We start from the raw sequence: 17502 nt of genomic DNA, 5'->3' as shown, positions 1-17502 counted from the left end.
AATAAGTTCAGGAGTAAAAATGTGCTCAACAAGTCACATAATAAGTTGCATGGACTCACTCTGTGTGCAATAATAGTGTTTAACATGATTTTTGAATGACTACCTCATATCTGTACCCCCACACATACAATTATCTGTAAGGTCCCTCAGTTGAGCATTGAATTCCAAACACAGAAAGAAAACACTTTGGATGGTGTATGAATACACCCAGTCACTACAAAGATACAGGCGTCCTTCTTAACTCAGTTGCCAGAGAGGAAGGAAACCACTCGGGGATTTCACCATGAGGCCAACGGTGACTTTAAAACAGCCACAGAGTTTAATGGCTGTGATAGGAGAAAACTGAGGATGGATCAACAACATTGTAGTTACTCCACAATACTAACCTAATTGACAGAATAAAAACTGTCCGAGTTACAGATTTGACTTAAATCTGCTTGAAAATCTTTAGTAAGACTTGAAAATGGTTGTCGAGCAATAATCGCAAAGCTTGAAAAGCTTAGCAAAGCTTGAAGAATTTTGGAAAATAATAATGGGCAAATATGTTGCACAATCCTGTTGTGGAAAGCTCTTTGAGAAAGACTCACAGCTGTAATCGCTGCCAAAGGTGCTTCTACAACGTATTGACTCAGTGGTATGTCAGTTAGATATTTCTGTATTTGATTTTCAATGCATTTGCAAAAACTTCTAAAACATGTTTTCACTTTGTCATTATGGGGTATTGTGTGTAGATGGATGAAACAAATATAATCAATAGTGAATTCAGGCTGTAACACAACAAAATGGGGAATAAGTCAAGGGGTCTGAATACTTTCTGATGACAATATACACTGCATTCGGAAAGTTCAGACCCCTTGACTTTTTCCACATTTTTTAACGTTACAGCTTTAACCTTAAATTGATAGATTTTTTTTATCCTCTCAAATACCCTATAATGACAAAGCATTTTTCAATGACTCTATAGGGCAGCAGTCTCTAAGGTGCAGGGTGGAGAACCGGCTAGTGACAGTGTCTAAGGTTCATGCCAGGGTACTGGGAGGAGGTCGGCTAGTGGTGACTGTTTATCAGTCTGATGGCCTGGAGATAGAAGCTGTTTATCAGTCTGATGGCCTGGAGATAGAAGCTGTTTATCAGTCTGATGGTCTGGAGATAGAAGCTGTTTATCAGTCTGATGGTCTGGAGATAGAAGCTGTTTATCAGTCTGATGGTCTGGAGATAGAAGCTGTTTATCAGTCTGATGGTCTGGAGATAGAAGCTGTTTATCAGTCTGATGGTCTGGAGATAGAAGCTGTTTATCAGTCTGATGGCCTGGAGATAGAAGCTGTTTATCAGTCTGATGGCCTGGAGATAGAAGCTGTTTATCAGTCTGATGGTCTGGAGATAGAAGCTGTTTATCAGTCTGATGGTCTGGAGATAGAAGCTGTTTATCAGTCTGATGGCCTGGAGATAGAAGCTGTTTATCAGTCTGATGGTCTGGAGATAGAAGCTGTTTATCAGTCTGATGGTCTGGAGATAGAAGCTTCAGCTCTGACTCCTGCTCTGGGTGGTCCTCCTGCAGCTTCAGCTCTGACTCCTGCTCTGGGTGGTCCTCCTCCAGCTTCAGCTCTGACTCCTGCTCTGGGTGGTCCTCCTGCAGCTTCAGCTCTGACTCCTGCTCTGGGTGGTCCTCCTGCAGCTTCAGCTCTGACTCCTGCTCTGGGTGGTCCTCCTGCAGCTTCAGCTCTGACTCCTGTTCTGGGTGGTCCTCCTCCAGCTTCAGCTCTGACTCCTGCTCTGGGTGGTCCTCCTGCAGCTTCAGCTCTGACTCCTCCGGAACATCTTATAGAACCAAATCACATTCTAACTAAACCTGACAGGTTTAAGTTCCTGGGCGGTAGTCTGGATCTTTCTACCCATATGAGTTGCTTTTTTAATAGGTAGGCCTGAAGGTTTTTAGGCTAAATAACCATATCAAAATGGAAAGCTCATTGAAAAAGGTCATATGCCAGCAGGCCTATTGGGCCAAAATCAACAATAGTCTATTGTACAGATCAGTGATTCCCAACCAGGGGTACTAGGACCCTGGGGGTACTTGAGAAGACTCATGAGACCATAGGCCTACTGGTAAAACGCACATGAGGGGGTCCTCCGGGCAGAGCAAAATTCAGTTGGTGGTATAGCAACCAAAAAAGATTGGGAACCACTGGGATAGAAACCATATATCCTGAGGTTACATTTATTGTAGCTGGGGATTTTAACAAAGTAAATTTGATTACAAGGCTACCTAAATTCAGCATATTGGTTGCAGCGCTCGCATGGGCACTGGACCACTGCTACTCTAAGTTCCGTGATGCATACAAGGCCCTCCCTTCGGCAAATCTGACCACGACTCCATTTTGCTCCTACAGTTTCCCCCAGTCTCCCTCTCCCTCCCAGTCTCCTGGGCCAGAGAGTAAAACCAAGTCTTTAGAAGAGGGTTAACACTCACACTACCAAGCTTATCTCGTTTGGGGTTCTGGGAGATACTTCCCACAAAAATCTACATTGTAAAATAATTAAAATAACTCCCACACATAAGATTAAACATTCTTTTAAGTATTTCTTTATTTTTCTAAAAGGCAACCCATCCAGATGTACCTGCTGATCCCCTTAATCACCCAGAGGGTGTTGTAATGTTGGAGTGTCGGAGTGTGCCCATGGCTATATCAACATTTAAAAAACAAGAAAATTGGTTTGCTTAATATAAGGAATTTTAATTATTTTTACTTTTGATACTTACATATATTTTAGGAATTACATTTACTTTTGGTATTTAAGTACATTTAAAACTAAATACTTAGACTTTTACTCAAGTAGTATTTTACTGGGTGACTTTTACTTGAGTCATTTTCTATTAACATATTGTTACTTTTACTCAAGTATCACGACACTGGTAGGACACCCCTGGTTGGACGACACTGGTTGGACACCCCTGGTAGGACACCCCTGGTTGGACGACACTGGTTGGACACCCCTGGTAGGACGACACTGGTTGGACGACACTGGTTGGACGACACTGGTTGGACGACACTGGTTGGACGACACTGGTTGGACGACACTGGTAGGACGACACCGGTAGGACGACACTGGTTGGACACTGTCACGGAAAAGCTTTACACAATAAATCAACATGGAATATTCAGAACTGATTTCATTTCTTTACCAAAATTAATTGTTTTGCATTTCACATGGGTTGACTAAGACTTGTAATCTAGCCAAAGATTAGTTGTTAAAAGGTATCAACGTATCTAAGGTATAATAATGCATTATAAATATTTTTTGATTAGTAACACATTTTTATCAAATGTAAAACTTAACTGTTAGGAGAAAGTTCTACTGGTTGAAAACACATGGTTGGTGAACGAGCACAAGATGCAGGAACACATTGTGAACACCAGAGGGCGCCAGAGCCTAACAGTCAGCCACCATGAAGCACTGAACAGCCAGACGGCCGAACCTACAGACATGTTCACTGATCACTGAGGACTACATGGGAAGCATCACAGACACAGGATTCCATCGTAGCTCAGTGGATACACACAGGGAGCATCTGAGATGGCACCCTATTCCCTCTATGTAGGCCTACGGCACCCTATTCCCTCTATGTAGGCCTACGGCACCCTATTCCCTCTATGTAGGCCCATAGCACCCTATTCCCTCTATGTAGGCCTACGGCACCCTATTCCCTCTATGTAGGCCTACGGCACCCTATTCCCTCTATGTAGGCCCATAGCACCCTATTCCCTCTATGTAGGCCTACGGCACCCTATTCGCTATGTAGGCCCATAGCACCCTATTCCCTCTATGTAGGCCTATAGCACCCTATTCCCTCTATGTAGGCCTATAGCACCCTATTCCCTCTATGTAGGCCTACGGCACCCTATTCCCTATGTAGGCCTACGGCACCCTATTCCCTCTATGTAGGCCCATAGCCCCCTATTCCCTCTATGTAGGCCCATAGCCCCCTATTCCCTCTATGTAGGCCCATAGCACCCTATTTCCTCTATGTAGGCCCATAGCCCCCTATTCCCTCTATGTAGGCCTACGGAACCCTATTCCCTCTATGTAGGCCTACGGAACCCTATTCCCTCTATGTAGGCCTACGGAACCCTATTCCCTCTATATAGGCCTATGGCACCCTATTCCCTCTATGTAGGCCCATAGTCCCCTAATCCCTCTATGTAGGCCTACGGCACCCTATTCCCTCTATGTAGGCCTACGGCACCCTATTCCCTCTATGTAGGCCCATAGCACCCTATTCCCTCTATGTAGGCCTACGGCACCCTATTCGCTATGTAGGCCCATAGCACCCTATTCCCTCTATGTAGGCCTATAGCACCCTATTCCCTCTATGTAGGCCTACGGCACCCTATTCCCTATGTAGGCCTACGGCACCCTATTCCCTCTATGTAGGCCCATAGCCCCCTATTCCCTCTATGTAGGCCCATAGCCCCCTATTCCCTCTATGTAGGCCCATAGCCCCCTATTTCCTCTATGTAGGCCCATAGCCCCCTATTCCCTCTATGTAGGCCTACGGAACCCTATTCCCTCTATGTAGGCCTACGGAACCCTATTCCCTCTATGTAGGCCTATGGCACCCTATTCCCTCTATGTAGGCCCATAGTCCCCTAATCCCTCTATATAGGCCCATAGTCCCCTAATCCCTCTATATAGGCCTACGGCACCCTATTCCCTCTATGTAGGCCTACGGAACCCTATTCCCTCTATGTAGGCCTATAGCACCCTATTCCCTCTATGTAGGCCTATGGCACCCTATTCCCTCTATGTAGGCCTATAGCACCCTATTCCCTGTATGTAGGCCTATAGCACCCTATTCCCTCTATATAGGCCTATAGCACCCTATTCCCTCTATATAGGCCTATAGCACCCTATTCCCTGTATGTAGGCCTATAGCACCCTATTCCCTGTATGTAGGCCTATAGCACCCTATTCCCTGTATGTAGGCCTATAGCACCCTATTCCCTGTATGTAGGCTTATAGCACCATATTATTTCACTAGCCCATAGCGCTCTGGTCTAAAGTAGTGCACTATATAGGGAATAGGGCTCTGGTCAACAGTAGTGCACTATATAAGGAATAGTGTGCCATTTGGGATGTAAAAACAGTACCCTCTTACCAAATGGGATTCTGGGAATGTTTAACACATCTCATCACGTGGAAATCATAGACAGCATGATACACTGTGTAGGTATGACTTCATTGGTGTAAATACACTGAAGACGTAACCACAGAACAATCAGCCAGATATTTCACCCGGATGTAGAAATGTGAAGCATCTGGCTTGGTGTTTCCACTCACTACCAAATATGGTGCTGAGAGGAAGCCCAGTGGCTGGCGGTGGGAGAAGATGAAGCGAGATTTTGGCCGACATTCTGCTAATTTTGTCATCGATTTATTTAAAAAATATATATATTCTCTCCAATTTCGATCTTGTCTCATTGCTGCAACTCCCCAACGTGCTCGGGGGACGAAGGTCGGGTCATGCGTCCTCTGAAACATGACCCCCCCCCAAACCGCTTCTTAACACCCGCTCGCTTAACCCGGAAGCCAGCCGCACTGATGTGTCAGAGGAAACACCATTCAACTGACGACCGAAGTCAGCCTGCAGGCACCCGGCCCACCACAAGGAGTCGCTAGAGCGCAATGAGCCAAGTAAAGCTCCCCGGCAAAACCCTTCCCTAACCCAGCCTCCATACAACTCTGTTCCCTAAACTACACTGAACAAAAATATATACGCAACATCCAACAATTTCAAAGATTTTACTGAGTTACAGTTCAAATAAGGAAATCAGTCAATTGAAATGCATTAGGCCCTAGTAAATGGATTTCACATGACTGGGAATACAGATCTGCATCTGCTGGTCACAGATACCTTAAAAAACAAGGTAGAAGAGTGGATCAGAAAACCAGTCAGTATCTGACCACCATTTGCCTCATGAAAACCAGTCAGTATCTGACCACCATTTGCCTCATGAAAACCAGTCAGTATCTGACCACCATTTACCTCATGAAAACCAGTCAGTATCTGACCACCATTTACCCCATGAAAACCAGTCAGTATCTGACCACCATTTACCTCATGAAAACCAGTCAGTATCTGGCCACCATTTACCTCATGAAAACCAGTCAGTATCTGGCCACCATTTACCTCATGAAAACCAGTCAGTATCTGACCACCATTTACCTCATGAAAACCAGTCAGTATCTGACCACCATTTACCTCATGAAAACCAGTCAGTATCTGACCACCATTTGCCTCATGAAAACCAGTCAGTATCTGACCACCATTTGCCTCATGAAAACCAGTCAGTATCTGACCACCATTTACCTCATGAAAACCAGTCAGTATCTGACCACCATTTGCCTCATGAAAACCAGTCAGTATCTGACCACCATTTGCCTCATGAAAACCAGTCAGTATCTGACCACCATTTGCCTCATGAAAACCAGTCAGTATCTGACCACCATTTGCCTCATGAAAACCAGTCAGTATCTGACCACCATTTGCCTCATGAAAACCAGTCAGTATCTGACCACCATTTGCCTCATGCAGCGCAACACATCTCCTTGACAATAGAGTTGATCAGGCTGTTGATTGTGGCTTGTGGAATGTTGTCCCACTCCTCTTCAATGGCTGTGCGAAGTTGCTGGATATTGGCGGGAACGCGCTGTCGTACACGTCGATCCAGAGCATCCCAAACATGCTCAAACGGGTGACATGTCTGGTGAGTATGCAGGTCATGGAAGAACTGGGACATTTTCAGCTTCCAGGAGTTGTGTACAGATCCTTGTGACATGGGGGTGTGCATTATCATGCTGAAACATGAGGTGATGGTGACAGAGAGAGAGCAACAACAGTAGGGTGTGAATCCTCATGCCAAGTACAGGAGGAGAGGAGAGGAGAGGAGGAGGGGTGAAGAAAGGAGGGGTGAAGAAAGGAGGGGTGAGGAAAGGAGGGGTGAGGGGTGAGGAGAGGTAAGGAGGGGTGAGGAAAGGAGGGGTGAGGGGAGAGGAGGGGTGAGGAGAGGAGGGGTGAGGAGAGGAGGGGTGAGGAGAGGAGGGGTGAGGAAAGGAGGGGTGAGGAAAGGAGGGGTGAGGTGAGGAGGGGTGAGGTGAGGAGAGGAGAGGTGATGAGAGGAAGAGTGAGGAGAGGAGGGGTGAGGAAGGGTGAGGAGATATGGTCATGAATAACCATGATCCCTCTGTATTTCTGACATCACTATTCTAATGGATGACAGGACGCACACTCAGGAGAGCCCTATGTTGTTATTTAATACACTAAACGCAAATCAATTCCCTATGAGGCGAAACACTACAACACTGCAGTGCACATTAAATGATAAAGCTGTGTGCCGGCAGTTGAAAATGAGCCGTTAGCGACATCTGGTACAACACATCTTAACTACTGAGACGTGTGTTTCTGTTGTACTTTGTCCCTGGATCAATAAATGAACTCAGTAAGAAAGGTTGCTTAGTTCAGAATTAGTTGTATCACTGGTTCACACTCATTAAGACTTCCAGAGTAGATATGGTTGGGTTTGCTCAGCATTTGATATCATTGAAGACCAGTGGCACAGCAACGTTTTGCTTCCCTGACAGTTTCCAGGTGGAGGACTGGGCTGGTGTTACTAGTCAATAGGTAAACCAATCAAAACTCCATGTCTGACAAGTCTGTTATCTGGAGTAAATATGTTGGGAGTCAGCAACTACTATGACGCAGTAGGAAGGTAAGTGATTGATCAATGACAGCCCACCACGAGGCCGACGGCGCGCCACGAGGCCGACGGCGCGCCACGAGGCCGACGGCGCGCCACGAGGCCGACGGCGCTCCACGAGGCCGACGGCGCACCACGAGGCCGACGGCGCACCACGAGGCCGACGGCGCACCACGAGGCCGACGGCGCACCACGAGGCTGATTGAAGCAGCTGATTGAAAAGGAAACATACAAGGAAGAGCCTGGTTAGAAAGGTGGGTGGCAGGATATCAGTAACTACCTCGCACACAGCAACACATGTTCCTGCTGCTCCATGAATACCTCACACACAGCAACACATGTTCCTCCTGCTCCATGAATACCTCGTACACAGCAACACATGTTCCTGCTGCTCCATGAATACCTCGTACACAGCAACACAGGTTCCTGCTGCTCCATGAATACCTCGTACACAGCAACACATGTTCCTGCTGCTCCATGAATACCTCGTACACAGCAACACATGTTCCTGCTGCTCCATGAATACCTCGTACACAGCAACACATGTTCCTCCTGCTCCATGAATACCTCGTACACAGGTTCCTGCTGCTCCATGAATACCTCGTACACAGCAACACATGTTCCTGCTGCTCCATGAATACCTCGTACACAGCAACACATGTTCCTGCTGCTCCATGAATACCTCGTACACAGCAACACAGGTTCCTGCTGCTCCATGAATACCTCGTACACAGCAACACATGTTCCTGCTGCTCCATGAATACCTCGTACACAGCAACACATGTTCCTGCTGCTCCATGAATACCTCGTACACAGCAACACATGTTCCTCCTGCTCCATGAATACCTCGTACACAGGTTCCTGCTGCTCCATGAATACCTCGTACACAGCAACACATGTTCCTGCTGCTCCATGAATACCTCGTACACAGCAACACATGTTCCTGCTGCTCCATGAATACCTCACACACAGCAACACATGTTCCTCCTGCTCCATGAATACCTCGTACACAGCAACACATGTTCCTGCTGCTCCATGAATACCTCACACACAGCAACACATGTTCCTCCTGCTCCATGAATACCTCGTACACAGCAACACATGTTCCTGCTGCTCCATGAATACCTCACACACAGCAACACATGTTCCTCCTGCTCCATGAATACCTCGTACACAGCAACACAGGTTCCTGCTGCTCCATGAATACCTCGTACACAGCAACACATGTTCCTGCTGCTCCATGAATACCTCGCACACAGCAACACATGTTCCTGCTGCTCCATGAATACCTCGTACACAGCAACACATGTTCCTCCTGCTCCATGAATACCTCGTACACAGCAACACAGGTTCCTGCTGCTCCATGAATACCTCGTACACAGCAACACATGTTCCTGCTGCTCCATGAATACCTCGTACACAGCAACACATGTTCCTGCTGCTCCATGAATACCTCGTACACAGCAACACATGTTCCTGCTGCTCCATGAATACCTCGTACACAGCAACACATGTTCCTGCTGCTCCATGAATACCTCGCACACAGCAACACATGTTCCTGCTGCTCCATGAATACCTCACACACAGCAACACAGGTTCCTGCTGCTCCATGAATACCTCGTACACAGCAACACATGTTCCTGCTGCTCCATGAATACCTCGCACACAGCAACACATGTTCCTGCTGCTCCATGAATACCTAGCACACAGCAACACATGTTCCTGCTGCTCCATGAATACCTCGCACACAGCAACACATGTTCCTGCTGCTCCATGAATACCTCGCACACAGCAACACAGGTTCCTGCTGCTCCATGAATACCTCGTACACAGCAACACGTTCCTGCTGCTCCATGAATACCTCACACACAGCAACACATGTTCCTGCTGCTCCATGAATACCTCACACACAGCAACACATGTTCCTCCTGCTCCATGAATACCTCGTACACAGCAACACAGGTTCCTGCTGCTCCATGAATACCTCGTACACAGCAACACATGTTCCTGCTGCTCCATGAATACCTCGCACACAGCAACACATGTTCCTGCTGCTCCATGAATACCTCGTACACAGCAACACATGTTCCTCCTGCTCCATGAATACCTCGTACACAGCAACACAGGTTCCTGCTGCTCCATGAATACCTCGTACACAGCAACACATGTTCCTGCTGCTCCATGAATACCTCGTACACAGCAACACATGTTCCTGCTGCTCCATGAATACCTCGCACACAGCAACACATGTTCCTGCTGCTCCATGAATACCTCACACACAGCAACACAGGTTCCTGCTGCTCCATGAATACCTCGTACACAGCAACACATGTTCCTGCTGCTCCATGAATACCTCGTACACAGCAACACATGTTCCTGCTGCTCCATGAATACCTCGCACACAGCAACACATGTTCCTGCTGCTCCATGAATACCTAGCACACAGCAACACATGTTCCTGCTGCTCCATGAATACCTCGCACACAGCAACACAGGTTCCTGCTGCTCCATGAATACCTCGCACACAGCAACACATGTTCCTGCTGCTCCATGAATACCTCGCACACAGCAACACAGGTTCCTGCTGCTCCATGAATACCTCGTACACAGCAACACGTTCCTGCTGCTCCATGAATACCTCGCACACAGCAACACATGTTCCTGCTGCTCCATGAATACCTCGCACACAGCAACACAGGTTCCTGCTGCTCCATGAATACCTCGCACACAGCAACACATGTTCCTGCTGCTCCATGAATACCTCGCACACAGCAACACATGTTCCTGCTGCTCCATGAATACCTCGCACACAGCAACACATGTTCCTGCTGCTCCATGAATACCTCGCACACAGCAACACATGTTCCTGCTGCTCCATGAATACCTCGTACACAGCAACACATGTTCCTGCTGCTCCATGAATACCTCGCACACAGCAACACAGGTTCCTGCTGCTCCATGAATACCTCGCACACAGCAACACATGTTCCTGCTGCTCCATGAATACCTCGCACACAGCAACACAGGTTCCTGCTGCTCCATGAATACCTCGTACACAGCAACACGTTCCTGCTGCTCCATGAATACCTCACACACAGCAACACATGTTCCTGCTGCTCCATGAATACCTCGCACACAGCAACACAGGTTCCTGCTGCTCCATGAATACCTCGCACACAGCAACACGTTCCTGCTGCTCCATGAATACCTCGCACACAGCAACACATGTTCCTGCTGCTCCATGAATACCTCGCACACAGCAACACATGTTCCTGCTGCTCCATGAATACCTCGTACACAGCAACACATGTTCCTGCTGCTCCATGAATACCTCGCACACAGCAACACAGGTTCCTGCTGCTCCATGAATACCTCACACACAGCAACACATGTTCCTGCTGCTCCATGAATACCTCGTACACAGCAACACATGTTCCTGCTGCTCCATGAATACCTCGCACACAGCAACACATGTTCCTGCTGCTCCATGAATACCTCGTACACAGCAACACATGTTCCTGCTGCTCCATGAATACCTCACACACAGCAACACATGTTCCTGCTGCTCCATGAATACCTCGTACACAGCAACACGTTCCTGCTGCTCCATGAATACCTCGTACACAGCAACACATGTTCCTGCTGCTCCATGAATACCTCACACAGCAACACATGTTCCTGCTGCTCCATGAATACCTCGTACACAGCAACACATGTCCCTGCTGCTCCATGAATACCTCGTACACAGCAACACATGTTCCTGCTGCTCCATGAATACCTCGCACACAGCAACACGTTCCTGCTGCTCCATGAATACCTCGCACACAGCAACACATGTTCCTGCTGCTCCATGAATACCTCGCACACAGCAACACATGTTCCTGCTGCTCCATGAATACCTCGCACACAGCAACACATGTTCCTGCTGCTCCATGAATACCTCGCACACAGCAACACATGTTCCTGCTGCTCCATGAATACCTCGCACACAGCAACACATGTTCCTGCTGCTCCATGAATACCTCGCACACAGCAACACATGTTCCTGCTGCTCCATGAATACCTAGCACACAGCAACACATGTTCCTGCTGCTCCATGAATACCTAGCACACAGCAACACATGTTCCTGCTGCTCCATGAATACCTCGCACACAGCAACACATGTTCCTGCTGCTCCATGAATACCTCACACAGCAACACATGTTCCTCCTGCTCCATGAATACCTCGTACACAGCAACACAGGTTCCTGCTGCTCCATGAATACCTCGTACACAGCAACACATGTTCCTGCTGCTCCATGAATACCTCGTACACAGCAACACATGTTCCTGCTGCTCCATGAATACCTCGTACACAGCAACACATGTTCCTGCTGCTCCATGAATACCTCGCACACAGCAACACATGTTCCTGCTGCTCCATGAATACCTCACACACAGCAACACAGGTTCCTGCTGCTCCATGAATACCTCGTACACAGCAACACATGTTCCTGCTGCTCCATGAATACCTCGCACACAGCAACACATGTTCCTGCTGCTCCATGAATACCTAGCACACAGCAACACATGTTCCTGCTGCTCCATGAATACCTCGCACACAGCAACACAGGTTCCTGCTGCTCCATGAATACCTCGCACACAGCAACACATGTTTCCTGCTGCTCCATGAATACCTCGCACACAGCAACACAGGTTCCTGCTGCTCCATGAATACCTCGTACACAGCAACACGTTCCTGCTGCTCCATGAATACCTCACACACAGCAACACATGTTCCTGCTGCTCCATGAATACCTCGTACACAGCAACACATGTTCCTGCTGCTCCATGAATACCTCACACACAGCAACACATGTTCCTGCTGCTCCATGAATACCTCGCACACAGCAACACAGGTTCCTGCTGCTCCATGAATACCTCGCACACAGCAACACAGGTTCCTGCTGCTCCATGAATACCTCGCACACAGCAACACATGTTCCTGCTGCTCCATGAATACCTCGCACACAGCAACACATGTTCCTGCTGCTCCATGAATACCTCGTACACAGCAACACATGTTCCTGCTGCTCCATGAATACCTCGCACACAGCAACACAGGTTCCTGCTGCTCCATGAATACCTCGTACACAGCAACACATGTTCCTGCTGCTCCATGAATACCTCACACACAGCAACACATGTTCCTGCTGCTCCATGAATACCTCGTACACAGCAACACATGTTCCTGCTGCTCCATGAATACCTCGCACACAGCAACACATGTTCCTGCTGCTCCATGAATACCTCGCACACAGCAACACATGTTCCTGCTGCTCCATGAATACCTCACACAGCAACACATGTTCCTCCTGCTCCATGAATACCTCGTACACAGCAACACAGGTTCCTGCTGCTCCATGAATACCTCGTACACAGCAACACATGTTCCTGCTGCTCCATGAATACCTCGTACACAGCAACACATGTTCCTGCTGCTCCATGAATACCTCGTACACAGCAACACATGTTCCTGCTGCTCCATGAATACCTCGCACACAGCAACACATGTTCCTGCTGCTCCATGAATACCTCACACACAGCAACACAGGTTCCTGCTGCTCCATGAATACCTCGTACACAGCAACACATGTTCCTGCTGCTCCATGAATACCTCGCACACAGCAACACATGTTCCTGCTGCTCCATGAATACCTAGCACACAGCAACACATGTTCCTGCTGCTCCATGAATACCTCGCACACAGCAACACAGGTTCCTGCTGCTCCATGAATACCTCGCACACAGCAACACATGTTCCTGCTGCTCCATGAATACCTCGCACACAGCAACACAGGTTCCTGCTGCTCCATGAATACCTCGTACACAGCAACACATGTTCCTGCTGCTCCATGAATACCTCACACACAGCAACACATGTTCCTGCTGCTCCATGAATACCTCGCACACAGCAACACAGGTTCCTGCTGCTCCATGAATACCTCGCACACAGCAACACAGGTTCCTGCTGCTCCATGAATACCTCGCACACAGCAACACATGTTCCTGCTGCTCCATGAATACCTCGCACACAGCAACACATGTTCCTGCTGCTCCATGAATACCTCGTACACAGCAACACATGTTCCTGCTGCTCCATGAATACCTCGCACACAGCAACACAGGTTCCTGCTGCTCCATGAATACCTCGTACACAGCAACACATGTTCCTGCTGCTCCATGAATACCTCACACACAGCAACACATGTTCCTGCTGCTCCATGAATACCTCGTACACAGCAACACGTTCCTGCTGCTCCATGAATACCTCGTACACAGCAACACATGTTCCTGCTGCTCCATGAATACCTCACACAGCAACACATGTTCCTGCTGCTCCATGAATACCTCGTACACAGCAACACATGTCCCTGCTGCTCCATGAATACCTCGTACACAGCAACACATGTTCCTGCTGCTCCATGAATACCTCGCACACAGCAACACATGTTCCTGCTGCTCCATGAATACCTCGCACACAGCAACACATGTTCCTGCTGCTCCATGAATACCTCGCACACAGCAACACATGTTCCTGCTGCTCCATGAATACCTCGCACACAGCAACACATGTTCCTGCTGCTCCATGAATACCTCGCACACAGCAACACATGTTCCTGCTGCTCCATGAATACCTCGCACACAGCAACACATGTTCCTGCTGCTCCATGAATACCTCGCACACAGCAACACATGTTCCTGCTGCTCCATGAATACCTAGCACACAGCAACACATGTTCCTGCTGCTCCATGAATACCTCGCACACAGCAACACATGTTCCTGCTGCTCCATGAATACCTCGTACACAGCAACACATGTTCCTGCTGCTCCATGAATACCTCGTACACAGCAACACATGTTCCTGCTGCTCCATGAATACCTCACACACAGCAACACATGTTCCTGCTGCTCCATGAATACCTCGCACACAGCAACACATGTTCCTGCTGCTCCATGAATACCTCGTACACAGCAACACATGTTCCTGCTGCTCCATGAATACCTCGTACACAGCAAGACATGTTCCTGCTGCTCCATGAACGTGATGTGTGGGAAGCAGTGTTAATTACCACAGACACGTGAAGCCGGGCAAGCTAGCAGAAAGGATATACATCGACTGAGAACGGGAGAGAGACAAAGATAAGAGTTATGAAGGCCAACATGTGAGTTGCAGGAAGTGAATTTCAGAGTCAAAGGACGACAGACAAGACAATCTTTTATTCTGTGGATTAAATTTATTTCAATTTTTCCCCCCAAAAAGAATTGTACAATACAAAATTGTTTTGCAACGGCTTAGAGAAAATGGTTTGAGTAGAGGTCTGTCATGACATAAAGTGCTTTTTGACATCCATTGTTCTGCTGCTTTGCAGTTGGATTTTCATTCCCTCCCCCACATGAGTCTACAGGCTGCTGAGTGGACCAAGCACACAGTGGACCAAGCACACAGTGGACCAAGCACACAGTGGACCAAGCACACAGTGGACCAAGCACACAGTGGACCAAGCACACAGTGGACCAAGCACACAGTGGACCAAGCACACAGTGGACCAAACACACAGTGGACCAAGCACACAGTGGACCAAACACACAGTGGACCAAGCACACAGTGGACCAAGCACACAGTGGACCAAGCACACAGTGGACCAAACACACAGTGGACCAAGCACACAGTGGACCAAGCAGAGATCAGAATGACCGACGAGCCGCAGAACAGACTGGGGGGCCACAACAACTCAACAGAATGTCAGTGAGGGTCAGAACCAAAAATACTTTGTGCCAAAAGAAAGTAAAAAAAAAACAAACATCTGGATAGATTTGCTAGTTCCATTTTCAGATGGAAATAATGAATGCAGGTTCAATTGAATCAAGGCGTTAATTTTTCAGGGACTTTTTCAGGGACAAAAGTAAAAACATTATTTAAAAGTGTTTCACATTCATTCTGACACTATTTGTGGTTTTGAACGGTTTCCAACAGCCTGACCGCCACGTAGCCTGAAATACAGTAATCTTGTGCTAACATTCCACTCCTTGCCAATGCTTGTCATGCCAAACAGTGGCAAGGAGTGGAATGTTAACACATCCTGGATTTCAGGCTACCCATCGGGCAGGCGGTCACTGACTGAGAACAGTGAGGGTGTATCTTAGCAACATGAACTGAATTATACCATATTATTATTAAAAACACACGGCTTCATCATGTTTCATCTGAACACAGGCTTTACATGCCTACCCACACGTTAGAAAAATAGAGTCGGAGTTAGGAATATGATGCATATCATAGCAAAAATATACTTGGGCCTTTCTCTGTATGGGGACTCCAATGGGACATACTTCTCAGGGCTCAGAGGTCAGTCCTACTTCTCAGGGTCAACACACTGCCATCTATCCTGACAGGCTCTGGTCAACATACTGCCATCTATCCTGACAGGCTCTGGTCAACACACTGTCATCTATCCTGACAGGCTCTGGTCAACATACAGCCATCTATCCTGACAGGCTCTGGTCAACATACTGCCATCTATCCTGACAGGCTCTGGTCAACATACAGCCATCTATCCTGACAGGCTCTGGTCAACATACTGCCATCTATCCTGACAGGCTCTGGTCAACATACTGCCATCTATCCTGACAGGCTCTGGTCAACACACTGCCATCTATCCTGACAGGCTCTGGTCAACACACTGCCATCTATCCTGACAGGCTCTGGTCAACACACTGCCATCTATCCTGACAGGCTCTGGTCAACACACTGCCATCTATCCTGACAGGCTCTGGTCAACATACTGCCATCTATCCTGACAGGCTCTGGTCAACACACTGTCATCTATCCTGACAGGCTCTGGTCAACACACTGCCATCTATCCTGACAGGCTCTGGTCAACACACTGCCATCTATCCTGACAGGCTCTGGTCAACACACTGCCATCTATCCTGACAGGCTCTGGTCAACACACTGCCATCTATCCTGACAGGCTCTGGTCAACATACTGCCATCTATCCTGACAGGCTCTGGTCAACATACTGCCATCTATCCTGACAGGCTCTGGTCAACATACTGCCATCTATCCTGACAGGCTCTGGTCAACATACTGCCATCTATCCTGACAGGCTCTGGTCAACATACAGCGGAGGGTCAACATACTGCCATCTATCCTGACAGGCTCTGGTCAACATACAGCGGAGGGTCAACATACTGCCATCTATCCTGACAGGCTCTGGTCAACATACTGCCATCTATCCTGACAGGCTCTGGTCAACACACTGCCATCTATCCTGACAGGCTCTGGTCAACATACTGCCATCTATCCTGACAGGCTCTGGTCAACACACTGCCATCTATCCTGACAGGCTCTGGTCAACATACTGCCATCTATCCTGACAGGCTCTGGTCAACACACTGCCATCTATCCTGACAGGCTCTGGTCAACACACTGCCATCTATCCTGACAGGCTCTGGTCAACACACTGCCATCTATCCTGACAGGCTCTGGTCAACACACTGCCATCTATCCTGACAGGCTCTGATCAACATACTGCCATCTATCCTGACAGGCTCTGGTCAACACACTGCCATCTATCCTGACAGGCTCTGGTCAACATACTGCCATCTATCCTGACAGGCTCTGGTCAACATACAGCCATCTATCCTGACAGGCTCTGGTCAACATACTGCCATCTATCCTGACAGGCTCTGGTCAACATAC

This window comes from Salvelinus namaycush, chromosome 11 (genome assembly GCF_016432855.1).
Source record: "Salvelinus namaycush isolate Seneca chromosome 11, SaNama_1.0, whole genome shotgun sequence".
Lineage (NCBI taxonomy): Eukaryota > Metazoa > Chordata > Actinopteri > Salmoniformes > Salmonidae > Salvelinus > Salvelinus namaycush.
The sequence above is the reverse complement of the archived record's forward strand: the minus strand, read 5'-3'. Positions refer to the sequence as shown.